Raw genomic sequence first — 7,570 nt, 5'->3', positions numbered from 1 at the left:
TCCAGCATTTTTCTCCTTTTTTTGGGATTTTTTAATGATTATTATTTTTAATCTGATAGAGAGGGTGGAAGCTAAAAAAAAATCTCACAAAGAAACTGTAGAAAAATCCGTCACCATCCATTTCCCCCCACCCTGGAGACCTTGCTGTTTTAGCCGCTCCAAAGAAACACTTTCAGTTGGTCACACCCTTTGCCAACAGCTGAGCTCGTGGCCTGGTCACGTTTATTGCTCGCCCTGGAACGCTCCATGTGGCGGAGGCTTTGGCGGAGCAAAACCACAAGCCACGGTGTCAACTGGCTAAACACCAACCCAGGTGACGGGGGAGGAGGCTCAGGGTAGACACCTGCATGTCCGCGCACACTGGTGGGAGGGCAGGGGCAGGAGGCCGAGTTCCGGCAGCAAGGCCACTGGGCCCTGGATCGGAAGGAGGGGTAGGGCAGCAGAGGCCAACATCAGCAGCTGGGACGTCAGCACAGCTGGGATGCTCTCCAGTAAGGGATTCCTCTCCTGATAATGGAGCCAGGGAAACTAGAAGGGCACGGCCACTGCTCCACTGTGCAGAGCGTGCATTTGTAAACATTAACCACCCTTAAAGTCGCTCTTTGAGAGAGGCCTGGATACAGAAGTGAATATTTTAAAATATTAGGGTTTATCAAGGCACTTTTTAAAGAAAGCACCTGTACAGTCCCCATGGGAGGAGAGGTGCGGTAGGCAGTGCAGCCCCTGGCCCGTGTGTGGCCAGCCCATCCTAGGTCTCCCCTTCCTAACAGTGAAGTCTCCTCTCCAGCAGAGTCACCCTAACGGTAGAGAGAGGAGAGGCAGATGGGAGCCTCCATGGTGGCATGTGATGAAAGGCAAAGCTAGACGAGGAAGACAGGAAGAAAGGAGGAAGGCACCGTAGGCAGAGGCTGATTTTTTGGGGAGTGTGGCTGGAGCTGTGAACAGTCGGTGCTCCTTCTCTGAATGAATTTTCTGGAAAATCTCCATTTAAGATCCAAAAAAAACTAGGGCTCCTTTCTGTCCTCCCCTTCAGTCTTGCTAAGTGGTGCCACCAGCAGGACCAGAGGATGACCCTGAGGGCTTCTGTTTCCGAAAGCTTAGCCCCACCCTCCTGCCACCCCAAAGCCCTGCACTCCCCTCTTTGCTCATGGTCAGCAAGTAGCCCTGACAAGTGTCCCATTTGTTTGTCAACGTTGGCTGTGAAAAATCATGGGGAAGCAAATTGCTTTTCTGTGGAAGGGGGTCAGGGATCTGATGGGAAACCCCAACTCCTGGAAACCAGCATTGGTGGGGACATCTTTGAGAAATAAAAAAGGAAATGCCTGGAAGCCCTGGGGTTGGGGCAGAAAGCCAGTGCCTCAGAGCCAGCCCCGAGAGCTCTCAGGGCGAGGCGGGGAGGAAGCTGCTGTCAGAAACACGCGGCGAGTGTGTGGCCAAAGCAGTCCATCCAACAGGTCCTCACGCATTCGAAATAATTAGGCTGACATCTGGGAATGATTTATAACCACAGTTTATTTGATCCAACACTAAAATTCCAGAGTTTGGCAAGGCGATGAGGGCCGCCGAGGCCGAAATGTGAACGTGATATTGTTAAGCTAAAGAAAATGCATCTATAAATCACATTACACATCCTTATGGGGATTGCAGATTAATGTGCTCAAGTTGACAGGGTTTTGGACTCCAAAACCAGTTTTACAAAATGGTCACAAGAAAATAAAAATCTAACTAACAAAACAAATTTGAAGAAATTGGGTGGGGATAGGAAGAAAGGGAAACTTAAGGAAGGGCCCACATCTCTGCATGTGTGAACTCTGATTGGGGAGTAAAGCCAAAAGGAGAACATCTTGGCAAGTTGGATTATAATGATGAGTAGGGTTTATTGAGCATTTACTGTATGCCAAGCACGATGGGCCTTTAAGGGGTATCTCATTTCATCCTCACAATAGTGCAGTGGCGTAAGCAGCACATTACAGCTGAGGCAACTGAAGCATAGAGAAGTGATATAATCCCCCAGGTAGCCCCCCTTGACCCTGGTGGAGACAATATTCAAACTGAGAGCCCCCGCACGCTCACCTCACAGACGGAGCAGACAGATCGAATGGAAAGGCTCCCCCATCCTGTCCTCTACACCACCTTGCAGCTGGGCCTCAGCAACTGGGTATGTAGAATGCGGATGATAACGCTCGCCATGTGGACTTGTCATTGGGATAACGTTTAATTTAATCTGATAAAAATACTGATTGACCACAGTGCTCAGTAACATGTTGGCTCTCGAGGTGTGGCAGCTTCTTCCTTGCTTTTATTCCTCCTGTAGAAAGTTAATTGAATTTTACATGACTTGCAGCCGGTGGGCAAGAGGTTGACTCACAGCAAGATGCGTGCTATTCTATGTAGGAGACAGGCCATGATGGCTATCGGGAAACAATCTGAGGCATGGTATTGTCATTCTCTGCCTAGTGGTTTGTTGGGTAATGAGGGACGTTGAGACTTCTACCTTGTGGCAAATCAGCTCAAGGCCTACCACCTGTATCCAGAAGATCATTCACTCAGGGATCAGCCAAGGTTAATCACAATGGTCCTGCCAACTGGCCCGTTTATCCGATCAGAATAGACAGGAGCTGGGAAGCAAAAATGAACATGGGTCATTCACTCAGTGCCTAGGCCACAAGGAAGATAAGCAAAGTGTCCCTTAGTCCAGGGCCAGCTCAGCCTAAGAGGGTGAGTCCTTACTTGTGTCCCAGCCTGTCTACACTGAGCTGGAGTTCCCCAATTCTCATAAACCCATGGCTGGGCATATCCACTCTAGTGATGCTGTTTGCGCTTCAGGGTGGTCCTTAGGATTTCATAAAGCACTTACCTAAAATTAGCTCATATTTTATTGCAAATAAGACCTACACATTGCCAAAAATTCAAACTACATAAAATGGATAGACAAGAAAAATTATTTTTTGTTTTGGGGATGACCACTGGTTTTTACTCATTCTTTCAGGAGTAGTCTACATGTTATCATGCATGTTTGTCTCTTTGTGTGATACGCTGTTCTGCCTCTTGCTTTTTATTCAGTTAACAATAGTTAATTTTGTTAACTCTTCTGTATCAGCACATTTAGAGTGACCTCATTTTTCTTCACGACTGCATAGGGCTCTTTTGCATGACTGGATTATCATAGGGATTCCTGTTTAGCTGAACATCCCGGCTGCTTTCAGACTTTTACCATTATAAGCAATGCAAGCAGCAAGGCCATCCAGGAAAACCAAGCCTGGTCTTAGAAGTAGGTTTCTGGTAGCAAAGCAGAGTTTCTTTCCCTATGGGCACTATGTGCCAGGTCCTGAGCCTGGGTCTGGTGATAAGGAGGTGCCTCCTGCAAGCCCTGCCTTGAGGGTGTCTGGATGCGTGGTTCAAGGGCAGCTCTTAGAAACCATAGAAACCACAACCAGCTTCCAGCCCTCAATTCCAGGCAATCTCCAGATCCCCAGGTATTGCTCCCAGCCCTCACTGCACTGCTGGTTCCATTAGGCCATCCAGAGAACACAGTGGTATTAAGGTGCTAAACAGAAGGTCTTCAGTCCATTTAAGAGATGAGAGCAGAGCTATCTCTTAGGGTTATTATGAAGATTACTAAGGGCTCAGTGTGTATCGGGGTGCTGACTTTTGTGATGGTTATCGGGGAGACTGACCTGAAAACAGATCCTGTATAATACAACTCGGTGGGTGCCATTACTCAGGGATGAGAAAAGACACGCGGGGTGTTGTTTTTGTTGTTGTTGTTGTGGGGAGTCTGTATTTTATTCTTGAAGGGTAAAGAAAGATTTCACAGAAAGTAAAAGGTTTTGAAGGATGAATAGTTTTCCCTACCTTTAAAAAAATAATACAGAGAATTTCAGGATTCCAGGTAGAGAGAATAGCATAGTCAGAAAGGTGGAGAGGACATTGTGTGTGTGTGTGTGTGTGTGTGTGTGTGTGTGTGTGTGTGTGTGTGAAAGAGAGAGAGAGAGAAATAGTGGAGAAAGTCACAAAGGGAGTTCAGATGCAGCGTCAGCCCAGGTCACCAATCCTGTTGCTCTATAACTTTGGGTGGGGCTGTGGCAGCCCCCAGGGAAGAGGGTACCAGGACAAGATAGCGCTCCCAGGCACCTTTGCTCATTACCAAGACGCTGCTGTGCCAGAAAGTTGTTTCAAAGCCTTTCCTAAACTCCTCTGTCCCCATGCCCTATGCCCTTGGCAGAATAGCACAGCACTTAACAACAGACTGCTGGTCTTAGACGTAGGGGTTCTGATGCTGGGTTCAAATCCTAGGTCTGTCCCTGGCTAGCTCTTTGACTTTCTGCAAGGTGCTTAACACGACTTTCTATCCCAGTTTCCTCATCTATAAGATGAGAGCAGAATGGCCTAATTTAATGGGTGGCTGGGAAGTCTAAATGGGCTAATCCATGTACAAAGTTTAGAATGCAAAACAAAGCCCTCCAAAATATTATGGTTACATCGCTCTTAATAGCCACTGTAAAGTCTTGTAAGCATGAGGTTCCGGGATAGAGAAGAAAGTAGGAGGATGGGCTGTGAAACAGGCAGTTGTCACATAAGTGCTCCTACAGGGCAGGGAGGAGGGGACAGGATGGTGGAGGAACCAGGGGCCACTCCCCACAGAAAGGGATTTGATGCGGCTCTTAAAGCAAGATCGGGCATTGCCAGGCCTGAGTGAGGACACCTGGGGCCAGGTTTCTTTCAAATCTTTCTGTTCTCTCCCATAAGCTGAGGAAGCCTGAGTGTTCACAGCCACCGTCTCCCCTTAACCCCGATGCTTCCCTCGCCTCAACGGGCATTTAAATAATGCAGCTTTGGCGGGAGGTGGGATGGGTCTGAGAAACTTCCTAACTCGCTGGCGCCCCTGTATGCGGGTGCCACTGCATAATGATCGGGGCTGGCTGGAAAGAAACTTGGTTCAAAATGTATGAGTTCATTTTTATGTTCTACTGAGAAAATTTATTCAGTGTGACTGCTCAGTAGCGAGTGCCGTAAAACACCTTAATCCCTGGTTGAAGAAAGGTAATGTCTTGACAGATGTGTGCCTCCTACTTTCCTCCCGGCCATGTTTCAACAACAAACCTTTATTTCTGCTTCTCGGCTGTAGCAGGCAAGAGAAAAAAATGAGGAGAGCAATAAAGCAGTCAGAAATCTCAGGAGCCAGGCGGCGATGCAATCGTAATGACAGATTTTTAATGTGGCGGGAGAGATTGACAAGGAAATGTCTTCAGAGCAAACGCTCACCAGATGGAATGCAAACGGTTTATTGGAGTAGAGAGGTGCAGCTGAACCGAAGAGAGGGCGGGTGGAAGGTGGTCTTTCTGGCTGCTGCAAGTAAACACGCCCGACACAGGGAGAGGGGGAAGAGAAAAGACACGAAAAATAGCAAGAGGAGGGAGAAAGGCACTGGGCGAGATCCCAGATAGGCCATTCTGAGAAGCGTTTGGCATCTCCTCACACCCCGAACTGGAGCCCAGCGTGAGGCCCCAAGAGGCTGATGAGACAGCAGAGGACCACATTTGGAAGCAAGAAGACCTGGATTCAAGACTGGCGTTCAACTGACAAAGTTCCATTGGATCTTGAAGCCCAGGCATTGTTCTGGAGCTTCTATTCCTTCCGACGGTGCAGATGTTTTTGTGTGGCCAACATTTTCAGCATTGACTTGATGGCAGGTCCTGCCTGGACCAGGCACTGCAGACAGTGAAGAGAGGGGAAGCTCTGTCCTTGAGCTCAATGAGATGTACACGTGTAGCATTTATCAATCAGGTCTCTGTACAAAATAATACATTTATTATTAAAATGGTATGTATGTGTGCAAATGTAAATATATGCCTGTGTATTCATTTATTTACTTATCCACGCTATCCATCCAATCCATCACTCTTTAAAATCAGTTTCCTGTATATAACTCATAATATATTTGAAGTGGCCAAAAAACGATAATATCCTCCAATTCAAAATTCTCCAAAGGCATATGATGTCATTTAAAACAGTCAGAGTAGGAAAACCATTTTATAAAATTCTGCAAAATAATCAAATATTAATAATATGTGTGAGTCCAGAGAGATAGTATTACATATAAGGGCCATCTGTTTTTAAGTATACAAAGATGTGGTATAAAAGTGCACAAGAATGGCTACGGCAAAAAATAAAATGAACATTGAATCAATCCTGAAGACCATGTGGATTATGCCAATGATCTGAGGCCCTCCAATTCGGGAATTCTTCCAATGTTATCATAACCAGCTCTGACCTTGAGCAAACCCTTTCTTTTTTGCCAGACTCGGTTTCCCCACCTTGTAAAATCAGATGCCCAGGTAACATGATTCTCACCATCTTTTTGTGACTAACATTTTATTTAGAACGCTAAGTGCAAATTTCTGCCAGTGGATATTCTCAAGGCCAATAGTAACTTTAAAACAACAAAGCAGTGAAATGACATGCAAAAGTGGAATGTGCTTTCACAATACAGAATACAATAAAAATACTTTTCTTAAATAATACATGACAGTCGAATTCATCTCTTTAGAAACATCCAATCCAACATAAAGATACCCCCTTTCAGCACTAAGAGCTACAGCCCTTCTTGTCCTCGGAAGCAAACAAATGAAACTCCACGTTTCACAGGGATGGCAAATCAAGTTGAAACCTGTTGTTACAGCCCTGCAGAAAATGCAGATCCGTAAGATTTCATGCCAGACGCTTGGTGCCAGACATCTTGCAATAAGGAGGGGAGGAAGAGGGGGACAAGAAAATAGTGGCTAAATGGAAAGACAGAATGGGAGAAAGTAAAACTGTACTTCTCGCCATCCTGACTGCATTCTTCTCTGGCACACTGGTGGTACTGATACCTGCTGAGACAAAATTCCAGGGGGAGAAACTGCACCACAAGCCCTGAGAGGTGGAAGGGATTTGTGTGTTAGGATTGGCTGGGCGCAAAGGGGCCTTTCGGATCACTTTGCGTATGACGGTATTCTCCAGCTCCATAGAGTGATGGGGGCATCAGCTTCTGAGAAAAAGAAAAAGGGATGACCAAATCAGTGTGTGATAGAAAGTTGTGTTGTATTTGCGCAGCATATATCTGGCATGTTTTCTATTCACGTTTCATCCTGCCCGGTCTCATGGTCTCAGAGGAAATTGCCCAAAGCCTCTCCTGTCTCTGTTCAGCCCAGTGTTTCTACTTTTGTCTTAAAACAAATGGCCAAATAAACAAACGATTTGTTTTTCGTAGACTACTGTTCTTCGGAGCTTCCATATTGTCCTGTTAAAATTTACTTCTTAAAAAATTGAAACCCTGCTTGGCTTGGAAAGCTGGCTGAGTAAAGACATTTTGGTCCAAAAAATAAACAAGGTGAAAGGTTTTAGAAGACAGACAAAACAGACAGCTGGATTTTTAGAGTACATACAATAGGTTTTATTGGTTATGCTAGAAAGAAAGAAGGAGAGAAAGAAAGGAAAGAAGGAAGGAAAAGAAAAAAAAAGCAATGAAATAAATTCCTCATTTGATTTTGCACCCCCTTTCCAAATTTCTGACAAGAATTTTCAATCC

The 7,570-nt window shown here is 45.8% G+C and overlaps 1 long non-coding RNA gene across 1 annotated transcript in view; it reads right to left on the bottom strand.

Moving 5' to 3' along the window:
• Window positions 1-1,494: 1,494 nt before the first annotated feature.
• Window positions 1,495-7,570, bottom strand: part of LOC130540779 (uncharacterized) — a 30,753-nt gene continuing 24,677 nt past the window's right edge. The window contains exon 3 of the long non-coding RNA XR_008954776.1: window positions 1,495-5,791. This is a non-coding gene — a long non-coding RNA (uncharacterized LOC130540779). The remainder of the gene's footprint in view (window positions 5,792-7,570) is intronic.

Source organism: Pan paniscus, chromosome 15 (assembly GCF_029289425.2).
Source record: "Pan paniscus chromosome 15, NHGRI_mPanPan1-v2.0_pri, whole genome shotgun sequence".
In the NCBI taxonomy this organism is placed as follows: Eukaryota; Metazoa; Chordata; class Mammalia; order Primates; family Hominidae; genus Pan; species Pan paniscus.
This window is presented reverse-complemented; position numbering and strand designations above follow the sequence as displayed.